The sequence below is a fragment of the Mustela erminea genome, chromosome X (genome assembly GCF_009829155.1).
Source record: "Mustela erminea isolate mMusErm1 chromosome X, mMusErm1.Pri, whole genome shotgun sequence".
Classification (NCBI taxonomy): Eukaryota; Metazoa; Chordata; class Mammalia; order Carnivora; family Mustelidae; genus Mustela; species Mustela erminea.
Window position 1 is genome coordinate 106,631,874 of NC_045635.1, and position 16,348 is coordinate 106,648,221.

At 36.9% G+C, this 16,348-nt stretch overlaps 1 pseudogene; it reads right to left on the reverse strand.

Moving 5' to 3' along the window:
- Positions 1-519: 519 nt before the first annotated feature.
- Positions 520-1,774, reverse strand: LOC116582349 (annotated as a pseudogene).
- Between the last annotated feature and the right edge of the window lie 14,574 nt (positions 1,775-16,348).

Sequence of the window (16,348 nt, forward strand, 5' to 3'; positions counted from 1 at the left end):
AGTCTTTTAGTTCTGTTGGTTGTTTCCTTTGTGATTCAGAAGCTTTTTATTTTAATGTAGTCCCAATAGTTTATTTTTGTTTTTGTTTCCCTTTCCTCAGGAGACTTATTTAGAAGATTTGTTATGGTCAATGTCAGAAGAATAGCTGCTGCCTGTGTTATTTTTTAATTTTTTTTTTTGGCCTCAGGTTTAATATTTAGGTCCTTTACCAATTTTGAGTTTATTTTTCTGTATGATATAAGAAAGTCATTCAGTTTCATTCTTTTGCACATAACTGTCCAGTTTTCCCCACACCATTTATTGAAAAGACTATATTTTTCTGTTGCGTGTTCTTGCCTCCTTTGGCAAAGATTAATTCAGCATAAAATTTTGGGTTAATTTCTGGGCTTTCTATTCTGTTCTATTCATCTATATGTCTATTTTTGTGACAGAACTATACCGGATTTTGTTTTGTTTTGTTTTGTTTTGTTTTCCTAAGGAGTTTATTTGGACAGACTTGGGGACAGGGAGGCTCTGTATCTAAAAGATAGTGTTGGGCCTCTTGGTGGTGAAGCATAGCTCATGCTGGTAGCATAGGACTCAGTGGTGGCAATGGGGATCTTGATCTGGGGGTCATGGAACTGCTTAATTGCCATTTAGCAGCACTTGCTGGCTGCAGTCTCATACAACTTCATTATCTGGATCAAGTGAGCCCAGGCACAGTGCTGGGAATCCATGCCTCAGTAGCACTGGATGACAGCATGTGCAGCAGTACATATCCTGGTACTCCCAGCACATGTTGCGGGTGCCACTGTGGGAGTCATAGCACAGCCAGATACCAAAGTTCTTCATCCACAAGGGGATTTCTCAAATACCTGTCCACAGTGGACAATTTCCTCTGAAGACTTTTTCATCTTCTTTAACTAAGACACAAGGTACCAGGAGCAGGACTTGGTGACACTGTGATCAAGTAAAAAGATTTGCATGTGCTAGGGGGGTGGATTATGGCATATGGGGTTGGCAGAAAGTACCCCACCACCATGTACTATCACAGTGTGCCCAAGGCTTTTATGGCACACTCTCTGCTCTCATTGCCTCCAGTGAAGGACCATATTGTTTTGATTATGACAGCCTTGTAATATAACTCAAGTCCGGAATCGTGGTAGCACCAATTTCATTTTTCTTTTTCAAGATTGCTTTGGCTATTCGGGGTTTTGTGGTTTCACACAAATTTTAGGATTGTATTTTTCTAGCTCTGTGAAAAAAAAAATGTTGTTGGTATTTAGATAAGGATTCCCTTAAATCTGTATATTGCTTTGAGTAGTAGAGACATTTTAACAATATTTACTCTTCCAATCCATGAGCATGGGATGTCTTTCCATTTCTTGGTGTCATCTTCAATTTCTTTCATCAGTGTTTTATAATTTTCAGAGTAAAGATCTTTCACCTCTTTGATTAGGTTTACCCCTAGGTATTTCATTGTTTTTAGTGTAATTTTAAATGGGATTGTTTTCTTGATTTCACTTCCTGCTACTTTATTTTTAGTACATAGAAATGCAATGTATTTTTGTACTTTCATTTTGTATCCTGCAATCATACTGAATTCGTTTTTCAGTTCTAGTAGTTTTTTGGTGGAGTGCTCAGGATTTTCTATAAATTGTATCATGTCATCTGCAAAGAGTGAAACTTTTACCTCTTCCTTACCACTCTGGATGCTTTTTATTCGTTTCTTTAGTCTGATTGCTGTGGCTAGAACTTGCAGGACTGTGTTGAGTAAAAGTGGTGAGAGTAACATTCTTGTCTTATTACTGACCTTAGAGGAACACCTTTCAGTTTTTCACCATTAAGTATAAGGTTAGCTGTGGATTTTTCATATAGAACCTTTATTATGTTAGACTATGTTCCTTTTAATCCTACTTTGTTGAGGATTTTTATCATGAATGGATGCTGTACTTGGTCAAGTGCTTTTTCTGCATCTATTGAACTGATCTTGTGGATTTTATCCTTTCTCATATTGATATGATGTATTACATTGATTGATTTATGAATAGTGAAGTACACTGTATCCCAGGAATAAATCCTGCTTAATCATGGTGAATGATTTTTTAATGCATTGTTAGATTCAGTTTGCTAGTATTTTGTTAAGGATTTTTGCATTTATGTTTATCAGACATATTGGCCTGTAGCTTTTTTTGTGGTGTCTTTCTCTGGCTTGGTATCAGGATAATACTGGTCTCAAATGATGGATTTGGAAGTTTTGCTTCCTCTTCCATTTTTTGAAAAAGTTTGAGAAGAATAGGTACTAATTCTTCTTTAAATGTTTGATAGAATGAAGTCGTCTGGTCCTGAGCTCTTATTTGTTGGGAGTTTTTTGATTACTGATTCAATTTCATTGCTGGTAATTGGTCTGTTCAAGTTTTCTATTTATTCCTTTTTCAGGTTTGGTAGATTATATGTTTCTAGGAATTTATCCGTTTCTTCTAGGTTGTCAAATTTGTTGGCATATAATTTTTCACAAGATTCCCTTGCAATCCTTTATATTTCAGTGATGTTGGTTATTTCTACTCTTTTTTTTTTTTGAGTATTTGAGTCCTCTCACTCTCTCTTTTTCTTTTTCCCACTTTCTTTATGATGAGTCTGGCTAGAGATTTTTCAGTTGTGTTGATCTTTCCAAAGAACCAGCTTCAGGTTTTATCAATCTATTTAATTATTTTCTTTTAGTATCTATATCACTTATTTCTGCTCTCTTCTTTATTATTGCCTTCCTTCTGCTGGTGTTTAGTTTGTTCCTCTTTTTCTAACTCCTTTAGGTATAAGGTCAAGTTATTTATTTGAGATTTTTCTTGCCTTTTGAGTAGGTCTGTATTGTTATAAACTTCCCTCTTAGAACCACTTTTGGTGCATCCCAAATATTTTGGACTGTTATCTTTGAATTTTCATTTCTCTCCATGTAATTTTTTTAAAAGATTTTATTTATTTATTTGACAAAGAGAGATCACGAGTAGGCAGAGAGGCAGGCAGAGAGAGAAAGAGGAGGAAGCAGGCTCCTGTTGAGCGGAGAGCCCGATGTGGGACTCGATCCCAGGACCCTGAGATCATGACCTGAGCCGAAGGCAGTGGCTTAACCCACTGAGCCACCCAGGCGCCCTCTCTCCATGTAATTTTTGACTTCTGCTTTGATTTCATGGTTAATCCATTCATTCTTCAGCAGCATGGTATTTAACATCCATGGATTTGTGGTCTTTCCAGATTTTGTTCTTATACTTGACTTCTAGTTTCATAGTGTCAGAGAAGAGGCTTTGTATTACTTTGTATTACTTTGATTTTTTTAATTTGTCGAGACTTGTTTTGTGGCCTCATATGCAATCTATCCTGGACAATTCTTCATGTGCAACTGAAAAGAATGTGTATTCTGCTTTTTAGGATGGAATTTTCTGACTATGTCTATTAAATCTCTCTGGTGCAGTGTGTCATTCAAAGCCAAAGTTCCTTGTTGATTTTCTATTTGGATGATCTGTCCTTTAATGTAAAAGAGGTGTTCAAGTCTGTTATTATTGTATCATTATTGATTCATTCTTTAAATCAGTTATTAGTTGTTTAATGTATTTGGGTGCTCCCACATTAAGTGAAAAAATATTTACAATTGTTACGTCTTCTTTGATTGCCCCCTTACTGATTATATAGCATCCTTTTTTGCTTCTGGTTAAAGTCTTTATTTTTTCATTTTTATTTTTTTTAGATTAAAAAAATATTCACTTGAGACAGAGGGAGAACAAAAACACAAGCAGGGGGTGGTAGAAGCTGACTCTTTGCTGAGTTGACAGCCCTATGTGGGGCTCAATCCCAGGACCCTGGGATCACAACCTGAGATGAAGCCAGACACTTAACTGACTGCGCCACCCAGGTACCCCAAAGTTTTTGCTTTAAAGTGTGTTTTGTCTGATATAAGTATTACTCCCCTGAATTTCTTTTCACATCCATTTGCATGATAAATGTTTCTCCATTTATTCACTTTCAATCTGCACATATCTTTAGGTCTGAAATGAGTCTCTCATAGGCAGTATACACATTGGCCTTCTTTTAAAATCTCTTCCATCACTTCTATGATTTTTGATAAGATCACCTTATTATTTTTTGATTAGATCATTTAGTCCATTTACATTCAAGATAATTATTGATAGGTATGCATTTATTTCTATTTTGTTATTGTTTTGTGGCTGTTTTATGTATTTTCTCTGTTCCTTTCTTCTCTTGCTTTCTTCTCTCACTGTATGTTAGCTTTCTTTAGTGATATACTTGGCTTCCTTCCCCTTTATTTTTTTGCATATTGACTACTGGTTTTTGATTGTTACCATTAGATTTGTATATAACATCTTCTGCATATAACAGTCTATGTTAAAGATATGGTTCTTAAATTTGAATCCATTCTTTACTTTCTCATCAACATTTTAAGTTTATGGTGTCATATTTAGCATCCTTTTATTTTGTGAGAATCTTGACTAAGTTTTACAGATATAGTTGTTTTGTTTGTTTAGTGGTTTGTTTTTACCGCTTTTATGTTTCCTACTTTTCTTACTCTTACTTATAGCTTTTCATATCCACTTAAAGAGCCCTCTTTAACATTTCTTTTAGAACTTCTTTAGTGTTCATGAACTCCTTTAGCTTTTGTTTTTCTGTGAAACTCTATCTCTCCTTCTATTCTGAAAAATATTATATATATATATATATACATATATATATATAATATATATAATCAAGAATACTCTATCCAGAAGGGTTATTTATATATATATATATAATATATTTAAATATATATAATCAAGAATACTCTCTCTATATATATATATACATATATACATACATATAAATATATATATATATATATTTACATATATATATTTTTTTTCCTTTCAGCATTTTGAATATATCATGCCACTGTCTTCTGGTCTGTAAAGTTTCTGCTGAAAAATCCACTGATATTCTTATGGAGTTCCTTTTGTCATAGTTGTCTCCTTTTCTCTTGTTGTTATTAGAATTCTTACCACTTTTTGTTATTTTAATTATTATGTGTCTTGGTGCAGACCTCCTTGGGTTGAATTTGTTGGGTGCCCTCTGTGCTTACTGGATCTGGATATCTGTTTCCTTCTCCAGATTATGGAAGTTTTCAGCTATTATTTCTTCAAACAAATCTTGTGCCTCCATTTCTCTCTCTTCTTCTGGGTTTCCTATTATGCAAATGTTATTATGCTTGGGGTCACTTGGGGTCACTGAGTTTCCTATGTCTATTCTCATTTTGCATATTTTTTCTCTCCCCTCAGCTTAGTTTTCATTACACTGTCCTCTAGGTCATGAATTTGTTCTGCATCTTGTAGAGTTCTATTTATTCCATGTGGTGTGCTTTTAATTTCATTTATTGTATTCTTCATCTTCAGTTAGTTCTATGTGTGTGTGTGTTTTCCATCTCTTCATTAATGATCTCACTGATGTCCTCCACTCTTTCCTCAAGTCCAGCGAGTATCTTTAGGATCATTACATTAAATTCTCTGTCAGACATATTACTTATATGCATTTCACTTAGGTGTCCTGTTGTGGTTTTGTCCTGTTCTTTCATTTGGGACATTTAAAAAAAATTTTTTTAATTTATTTTCAGTGTAACAGTATTCATTGTTTTTGCACCACACCCAGTGCTCCATGCAATCCATGCCCTCTCTAATACCCACCACCTGGTTCCCCCAACCTCCCACTTCCCACCCCTTCAAACCCCTCAGATTGTTTTTCAGAGTCCATAGTTTCTCATTTGGGACAGTTTCCTCTGTCTCCTCATTTTCTTTATCTCTTTGTGTCCGTTTCTCTGTGTTCAGAAAGTCAGCTATGTCTTTTGCTCTTGAAAGTAGTGGATGGGGTGTGCATATTTAATAATGTGGCACTGGTCCTTTGCTAGAAGGAATGTGAAGCCATCACTGAGACTAGGGCTAGGCAGCCTGTAATCTGCAAAGCATGCATTGGTGGGGCATACAGTTTTAACAAGGTAATGTGTTCTCTGGTGGAGGTGACTAGCTGCCACTACTGCAAAGATCAAGGCTTGGCAAAGTGCACAGCAGGGAGATTGGTGTTAGCATGGTTTGTTGGCTTTCTGGGAGAGCTGACCCATAGTGCCAGGACTGAGGAAGGCTCATCTTGAGGGGGCAGGGCACATTGTAAGCAAGTTAGATTTTGAATGCTAGCACTGTGCTGCTTCCTGCAGGTGACTCTGTGTTTATCTGGACTGTGGGGGAGGGAAATGACACTTTTCAGCTCCTTTGTTCCTGGAGGAACCTCCCTGTGAAATCTGTCCCTCCGGGAAACTCTCCCTTCTATTATTTTCTTAACATTCTGTATCTTGTCCATAAACTTCTCAAGTTCATTTATGAAAAAAAAAAAAAAAAACTTCTCAGCTGCCATTTTTTTTCTGACTTGCTTATTTATCTAATTTAAGTTACTTTTCAGTTGCAAATGACATGGTTACAAGAGATAAGAACATAAAAATAGATGCATTTCTCTTGATTGTATACCAGAATTGTTGCACACAACAGTGAGTAATTTACCACACTAGGGCTCAATGACTAGAAAGTCCAGTAAAAGACCTTTCATGCTTATTGCATATGCACTAAGGTTAATAAGTAGATCAGTGTTCAGTTATAGCAGAATTGAACAAAAGACTGGTTGTAATTATTCTAGTTCATGTATGCCTTAGAGCAGTTTAGCCTCAAAGTTTCACATAGAAACAGTCATAAAAGTCAATGGGTAATTAAATTAAAAATTTGTGTATATTAGAAACTTCAGGGGAGGATTGTGGAGTAGAAGGACCCTAAGCTCACCTCTCCTATGGATACAATTAGATAACACTCACCTCAGTATAAATAACTCAGACAATGCCTCAAAAATTGGCAGAACAAACTCCACAACTAAATGTTGAGAAAGGGCTACACTGAAGAAGGTAGAAAGGACAAAGATGTAGTTGGAAACTAAATGGACTCTTGAGCCATCTGCTGGCAGGAGCTGTGGACATGGAGAAGGAAGAGAAATAGACTATTACACCAAGGAGTCCACACGGGGAAGACCAATCCCTATAGCATTTTGTTTGGGATCCAGAGGGGTTTAATTGCATGAGTTCTTACAACCAGGGGACTTAAAACCTGGAAATTTAAATACTAGTGTGCTGGGCTCTGGAAGAGTCTGGAGGATGATAGGAAACTGAGTCTCCACCCTTACAAAGACAGGACAAATAATAGTCCAATGAGATACATCATAGAAGTAGCTTTTTGAAAAATGTCTGGGGTATATGGGGGAGAGAGTTATTTCCTAATCAGAAGGCCTGTCTTGGCTCTGTGATCTCTGTGATCTATGTAAAAACATAGGACCCCTGGGGATAAAAATATATGTTTATAAAAAATAAAAAATTAAAAATTAAAAACAAACAAAAAACCCAAAACATAGGATAATGAATGAGAATTCTAAAAGCTTAACTTATTTACATGAGGAAGAGAAGCCACATTTAAAACAATCTTTATGTAAATGCTAAAAGATTGCTTACAATTAATAGGTTGAGATTCTTTAGGTCAGATGCCATACTTTCCACCTTTTGGATAACTTTCTAGTACCCTAAACAGTATCGTGTTCCTACAGGCTGCTTAATAAATGCTCAGCTGATTGATCATAAGCCTCTTCCCTTTAACAAAAAACTGTTAAATCTTTACTTCTCAAGTAAATTTTAATTAAAAATTAAAAATATTTTCTGTTTTGAATAAAAATAATGTATTACAATAAAACATTAGTTTTCCAGTATGTGCACACTAATATGAGCTAGAGGGAAGGAAATTAACTTGAGAAGTAAAGATCTTTATTTAAATTTTTTATTTTTTATAAACATATATTTTTATCCCCAGGGGTACAGGTCTGTGAATCACCAGGTTTACACACTTCACAGCACTCACCAAAGCACATATCCTCCCCAATGTCCATAATCCCACCCCCTTCTCCCAAACCCCCTCCCCCCAGCAACCCTCAGTCTATTTTGTGAGATCAAGAGTCACTTATGGTTTGTCTCCCTCCCAATCCCATCTTGTTTCATTTATTCTTCTCCTACCCACTTAAGCCCCCATGTTGTATCACCACTTCCTCATATCAGGGAGATCATATGATAGTTGTCTTTCTCTGCTTGACTTATTTCACTAAGCATGATATGCTTTAGTTCCATGCATGTTGTCGCAAATGGCAAGATTTCATTTCTTTTGATGGCTGCATAGTATTCCATTGTGTATATATATCATATCTTCTTGATCCATTTATCTGTTGATGGACATCTAGGTTCTTTCCATAGTTTGGCTATTGTGGACATTGCTGCTATAAACATTTGGGTGCACGTGCCCCTTTGGATCACTACGTTTGTATCTTTAGGGTAAATACCCAATAGTGCAATTGCTGGGTCATAGGGCAGTTCTATTTTCAACATTTTGAGGAACCTCCATGCTGTTTTCCAGAGTGGCTGCACCAGCTTGCATTCCCAACAACAGTGTAGGAGGGTTCCCCTTTCTCCACATCCTCGCCAGCATCTGTCATTTCCTGACTTGTTGATTTTAGCCATTCTGACTGGTGTGGGGTGATATCTCATTGTGGTTTTGATTTGTATTTCCCTGATGCCTGAGTGATATGGAGCACCTTTTCATGTGTCTGTAGGCCATCTGGATGTCTTCTTTGCAGAAATGTCTGTTCATGTCCTGTGCCCATTCCTTGATTGGATTATTTGTTCTTTGGGTGTTCAGTTTGCTAAGTTCTTTATAGATTCTGGACACTAGTCCTTTATCTGATATGTCGTTTGCAAATATCTTCTCCCATTCTGTCAGTTGTCTTTTCATTTTGTTAACTGTTTCCTTTGCTGTGCAAAAGCTTTTGATCTTGATGAAATCCCAATAGTTCATTTTTGCCCTTGCTTCCCTTGCCTTTGACGTTGTTCCTAGGAAGATGTTGCTGCGGCTGAGGTCGAAGAGGTTGCTGCCTGTGTTCTCCTCCAGGATTTTGATGGATTCCTTTCGCACATTGAGGTCCTTCATCCATTTTGAGTCTATTTTTGTGTGTGGTGTAAGGAAATGGTCCAATTTCATTTTTCTGCATGTGGCTGTCCAATTTTCCCAGCACCATTTATTGAAGAGGCTGTCTTTTTTCCATTGGACATTCTTTTCTGTTTTGTTGAAGATTAGTTGACCATAGAGTTGAGGGTCTATTTCTGGGCTCTCTATTCTGTTCCATTGATCTATGTGTCTGTTTTTGTGCCAGTACCATGCTGTCTTGATGATGACAGCTTTGTAATAGAGCTTGAAGTCCGGAATTGTGATGCCACCAACGTTGGCTTTCTTTTTCAATATCCCTTTGGCTATTCGAGGTCTTTTCTGGTTCCATATAAATTTTAGAATTATTTATTCCATTTCTTTGAAAAAGATGGATGGTACTTTGGTAGGAATTGCATTAAATGTGTAGATTGCTTTAGGTAGCATAGACATTTTCACAATATTTATTCTTCCAATCCAGGAGCATGGAACATTTTTCCATTTCTTTGTGTCTTCCTCAATTTCTTTCATGAGTACTTTATAGTTTTCTGAGAATAGATTATGTGCCTCTTTGGTTAGGTTTATTCCTAGGTACCTTATGCTTTTGGGTGCAATTGTAAATGGGATTGACTCCTTAATTTCTCTTTCTTCTGTCTTGCTGTTGGTGTAGAGAAATGCAACAGATTTCTGTGCATTGATTTTATATCCTGACACTTTACTGAATTCCTGTACAAGTTCTAGCAGTTTTGGAGTGGAGTCTTTTGGGTTTTCCACATATAGTATCATATCATCTGCGAAGAGTGATAGGTTGACTTCTTCTTTGCTGATTTGGATGCCTTTAATTTCCTTTTGTTGTCTGATTGCTGAGGCTAGGGCTGCTGGGTCTATGTTGAATAGCAGTGGTGATAATGGACATCCCTGCCGTGTTCCTGACCTTAGCGGAAAAGCTTTCAGTTTTTCTCCATTGAGAATGATATTTGCGGTGGGTTTTTCATAGATGGCTTTGATGATATTGAGGTATGTGCCCTCTATCCCTACACTTTGAAGAGTTTTGATCAGGAAGGGATGCTGTACTTTGTCAAATGCTTTTTCAGCATCTATTGAGAGTATCATATGGTTCTTGTTCTTTCTTTTACTGATGTGTTCTATCACATTGACTGATTTGCGGATGTTGAACCAACCTTGCAGCCCTGGAATAAATCCCACTTGGTCGTGGTGAATAATCTTTTTAATGTACTGTTGAATCCTATTGGCTAGTATTTTGTTGAGTATTTTCGCATCTGTGTTCATCAAGGATATTGGTCTATAGCTCTCTTTTTTGATGGGATCCTTGTCTGGTTTTGGGATCAAGGTGATGCTGGCCTCATAAAATGAGTTTGGAAGTTTTCCTTCCATTTCTATTTTTTGGAACAGTTTCAGGAGAATAAGAATTAGTTCTTCTTTAAATGTTTGGTAGAATTCCCCCGGGAAGCCGTCTGGCCCTGGGCATTTGTTTGTTTGGAGATTTTTAATGACTGTTTCAATCTCCTTACTGGTTATGGGTCTGTTCAGGCTTTCTATTTCTTCGTGGTTCAGTTGTGGTAGTTTATAGGTTTCTAGGAATGCATCCATTTCTTCCAGATTGTCAAATTTATTGGCGTAGATTTGCTCATAGTATGTTGTTATAATAGTTTGTATTTCTTTGGTGTTAGTTGTGATCTCTCCTCTTTCGTTCATGATTTTATTTAATTGGGTCCTTTCTCTTTTCTTTTTGATAAGTCGGGCCAGGGGTTTATCAATTTTATTAATTCTTTCAAAGAACCAGCTCCTAGTTTCGTTGATTTGTTCTATTGTTTTTTGGTTTCTATTTCATTGATTTCTGCTCTGATATTTATAATTTCTCTTCTCCTGCTGGGCTTAGGGTTCCTTTCTTGTTCTTTCTCCAGCTTCTTTAGGTGTATGGTTAGGTTGTGTACCTGAGACCTTTCTTGTTTCTTGAGTAAGGCTTGAACCGCTATATATTTTCCTCTCAGGACTTCCTTTGTTGTGTCCCACAGATTTTGAACCGTTGTATTTTCATTATCATTTTTTTCCATGATTTTTTTCAATTATTCTTTAATTTCCCGGTTGACCCATTCTTTCTTTAGAAGGATGTTGTTTAGTCTCCATGTATTTGGGTTCTTTCCAAACTTCCTTTTGTGGTTGAGTTCTAGCTTTAGAACATTGTGGTCTGAAAATATGCAGGGAATGATCCCAATCTTTTGATACCGGTTGAGTCCTGATTTAGGAGCGAGGATGTGATCTATTCTGGAGAATGTTCCATGTGCACTAGAGAAGAATGTGTATTCTGTTGCTTTGGGATGAAATGTTCTGAATATATCTGTGATGTCCATCTGGTCCAGTGTGTCGTTTAAGGCCTTTATTTCCTTGCTGATCTTTTGCTTGGATGATCTGTCCCTTTCAGTGAGGGGAGTGTTAAAGTCCCCTACTATTATTGTATTATTGTTGATGTGTTTCTTTGATTTTGTTATTATTTGGTTTATATAGTTGGCTGCTCCCACGTTGGGGGCATAGATATTTAAAATTGTTAAATCTTCGTGTTGGACAGACCCTTTGAGTATGATATAGTGTCCTTCTTCATCTCTTATTATAGTCTTTGGCTTAAAATATAATTATCTGATATAAGGATTGACACTCCTGCTTTCTTCTGATGTCCATTAGCATGGTAAATTCTTTTCCACCCCCTCACTTTAAATCTGGAGGTGTCTTCGGGCTTAAAATGAGTTTCCTGTAGGCAACATATAGATGGGTTTTGTTTTTTTATCCATTCTGATATCCTGTGTCTTTTGACAGGGGCATTTAGCCCATTAACATTCAGGGTAACTATTGAGAGATATGAATTTAGTGCCATTGTATTGCCTGTAAGGTGACTGGTACTGTATATGGTCTCTGTTCCTTTCTGATCTACCACTTGTAGGCTCTCTCTTTGCTTAGAGGACCCCTTTCAATATTTCCTGTAGAGCTGGTTTGGTGTTTGCAAATTCTTTCAGTTTTTGTTTGTCCTGGAAGCTTTTAATCTCTCCTTCTATTTTCAATGATAGCCTAGCTGGATATAGTATTCTTGGCTGCATGTTTTTCTCGTTTAGTGCTCTGAAAATATCATGCCAGCTCTTTCTGTCCTGCCAGGTCTCTGTGGATAAGTCAGCTGCCAATCTAATATTTTTACCATTGTATGTTACAGACTTCTTTTCCCGGGTTGCTTTCAGGATTTTCTCTTTGTTACTGAGACTTGTAAATTTTACTCTTAGGTGACGGGGTGTGGGCCTATTCCTATTGATTTTGAGGGGCGTTCTCTGAACCTCCTGAATTTTGATGCTCGTTCCCTTTGCCATATTGGGGAAATTCTCCCCAATAATTCTCTCCAGTATACCTTCTGCTCCCCTCTCTCTTTCTTCTTCTTCTGGAATCCCAACTATTCTAATGTTGTTTCGTCTCATGGTGTCACTTATCTCTCGAATTCTCCCCTCATGGTCCATTAGCTGTTTGTCCCTCTTTTGCTCAGCTTCTTTATTCTCTGCCATTTGGTCTTCTATATCACTAATTCTTTCTTCTGCCTCATTTATCCTAGCAGTGAGAGCCTCCATTTTTGATTGCACCTCATTAATAGCTTTTTTGATTTCAACTTGGTTAGATTTTAGTTCTTTTATTTCTCCAGAAACGGCTTTTATATCTCTCGAGAGGGTTTCTCTAGTATCTTCCATGCCTTTTTCGAGCCCGGCTAGAACCTTGAGAATTGTCATTCTGAACTCTAGATCTGACATATTACCAATGTCTGTATTGATTAGGTCCCTAGCCTTCGGTACTGCCTCTTGTTCTTTTTTTGTGTGTTGAATTTTTCCGTCTTGTCATTTTGTCCAGATAAGAGTATATGAAGGAGCAAGGAAAATACTAAAAGGGTGGCAACAACCCCAGGAAAATATGCTTTAACCAAATTAGAAGAGATCCCAAATCGTGAGGGGGGAGATAGGGGATAGAAAGAGGTTCAAAAAGGAAGAAAGGAAAAAAAAAGAAAAAAGAAAAAAAAAAGAAAAAAGAATAAAAAGAAAAGAAAAGAATTTAAAAAAAAGAAAACAAATAAGAAAAATATAAAAAAGAAAAATTATATATATTGGATAAACTAGTTAAAAAACGTTAAAAAAGAAAAAGGTAAAATTTACAAAAAAATTTACCAGAAGGCGAGAAAAAAAAAACAAAAAATGAAAAAGAAAAAAATTAAATTAACTGCAAGACTAAAAAAAATCACAGGGAAAAAGCCATGAGTTCCGTGCTTTGCTTTCTCCTCCTCTGGAATTCTGCTACTCTCCTTGGTATTGAAACCGCACTCCTTGGTATGTGAACTTGGACTCGGCTGGATTTCTTGTTGATCTTCTGGGGGAGGGGCCTGTTGTAGTGATTCTTAAGTGTCTTTGCCCCAGGCGGAATTGCACCGCCCTTACCAGGGGCCGGGGTGAGTAATCCGCTCGGGTTTGCTTTCAGGATCTTTTGTTCCCTGAGCGCTTTCCGTAGAGTTCTGGAGGACGGGAATACAAATGGCGGCCTCCTGGTTTCCGGCCCGGAGGAGCCGAGAGCCCAGGGCCCCACTCCTCAGTGCGCCCTTAGAGAACAGTGCCCAGTTACTCCCGTCTGCCTGACCTCCGGCCGCACTCCGAGCTCACTCAGCCTGCGACCGGTTCAAGGTAACACCGAGCTGTGAGCTTACTGTCGGCTCTGTTTCTGTAGCCGGCTTTCCCGTTCCAATACCCGCAAGCTCTGTGACACTCAGACACCCCCGATCCTTCTGTGACCCTGCGGGACCTGAAGCCACGCTGACCCCACGTGGGCTTCGCCCCGGTTTAGCCTCTGGAGTGATGTCCCTCAGCGGAACAGACTTTTAAAAGTCCTGATTTTGTGTGCTGTTGCTCCGCCGCTTGCCGGGAGCCGGCCCCTCCCCCCGGGGTCTATCTTCCTGTCACTTAGGATTCACTTCTCCGCCGGTCCTACCTTTCAGAAAGTGGTTGTTTTTCTGTTTCCAGAATTGCTGTTGTTCTTCTCTTCGATCTGCCGATTGATTTTCAGGTGTTTGCAATCTTTAGATAAGCTATCTAGCTGATCTCCGGCTAGCTGAAGTAGTCTCAGCCTGCTACTTCTCCGCCATCTTGACTCCTCCTCCCAGAAGTAAGGATTTTAACAGTTTTTCGTTAAAGGGAAGAGGCTTAAGCAGAGAGAGTCAATTATCAAATGGTTTCACTTTTTTGTGGAGCATAACAAATAGCATGGAGGACAAGGGGAGTTAGAGAGGATAAGGGAGTTGGGGGAAAGTGGAAGGGGAGGTGAATCATGAGAGACTATGGACTCTGAAAAACAATCTGAGGGGTTTGAAGTGATGGTGGGGTGGGAAGTTGGGGTACTAAGTGGTGGGTATTATAGAGGGCACAGATTGCATGGAGCACTGGGTGTGGTGAAAAAATAATGAATGCTGTTATGCTGAAAATAAAAAATAAATAAGTAAAATAAAAGTAAAAAATTAAAAAAAACAGGAAATATGAATATAGTGCATAAAATTTGTATGTTAACCTTTATGAATCTAGTTATCTATTTTGTATACAATGCCATAGTATTATATGGTATATTTAATTAATTATCATTTTGATTAATCATGTATGACTAAACACTGTACTAATTGTCTGATGAACTAGGTGTGACATGGGAAAGTCATTACATCTCTCAGACCCTTGGTTTAATTCTCTGTAAAATTAGAGTGTTATATTATTTCTAACATTTCTTCTAATTTTTTGTCTCAATTGTACAAATGACTTCATACACACAGATGCATATGTAAATAATTTTTAAAATAGTATTTAATTAGTTGTTAAGGGACAAAGTCTATTTCTTTTATTTTTTTCATTATTTTGTATTATTTATTATTTATATTTATTAGTTTTAATGTTGTTTTCAATATTATTCAGAAACCAGAAGGCTAGGTCAGAGTTGTCTACAACAAAATGTTAAAAAAAAAAAAATCATACGAACTTATATACTAAGGGCAAAAAGAGCCTGAAGAAGTGGCTTTTGGAGATCTGTCAAAGAAACTATTGCAGCAGAATCACTATGCAATGAACTGGTATAACTGATAAGTCTCAGCCATGTACATTTCCCTTCAAAAAAGTTTTTAGTACCCTATCTTAACTATGAAAGAACAACCAAGAATTAACTATTTATTACAAAAAAAACTAACATAATTTAAAAAAAATAAAAACTATCACTATCTTTAGAAAAATAGAAGAAGATATATGGGTATTATCTCATTTTCACTTCTCAGATTAAAGAACAGCTAACGTATATATTTTATTGGAGAGAGAAAGAGAAGAATAAAGTTGTAGTAGTTCTTTACAATTTAGAAAAGGAAGGGAAGTAGAAAGGAAGGAAGGAAAGATTAAAATGATAAAAAAATAAAAGGAAAGTAATCAAATAAATAAGAATATTTGGTAAGTCTTAGAAATATGATTTTCTAGACTACCTCAGTTCATTCTGAATACCCATTACAATGAATGAAAACTTAGGCACACAAACATAATTATTATTACATTTTAGTAACAAAGATAAAGATATAATCCTTAAAGTGTCCAAAAATAGAAGCTCATTCTGGTCACATCCAAAAGATAACAAATCACAATGATATCAGAATTCTCAACAGCAGTACTGAAAACCAGAAAAAGGAATAAAATTTAGGATTCAAAGGGAAGATGATTTGCAATATAGAATTCTGTTTTTTTAAGATTTTATTTATTTATTTGACAGGAAGAGACATAGAAAGAGAGGGAACAGAAACAGGGGGAATGGGAGAGGGAGAAGCAGGGTTCACCTGGGATCATGACCTGAGCCAAAGACAGATGCTTACTGATTGATCCACCCAGGTGCCTCAGAATATAGAATTCTATATCCAACTCTATCAGTTGGGAATGCCATTGGAATAAAAACATTTTAAGAAATAAAACAAGTTAAGAAAAACTTCTTATACACTTTCTCCAGGAAAAGAAAAATAATAATAATAATATGCTCAAGAAAAAAAGCATGTAAACCAAGATATGAAAATGCAAGCACAGAGGAATCAAAGTGAATTTTCAAATGGATTCCCAGGATGGTGGCAAAGATAATTTAATAAAAGCTATCATGTAATCCAGATTTTAGCAGAGGACAGAAGGCTCAAGATGGGATGCCTTCTGTATTTTGAAGGAGGAGAAGAAAAGAAGTGAAGGAGGAAGAAATAA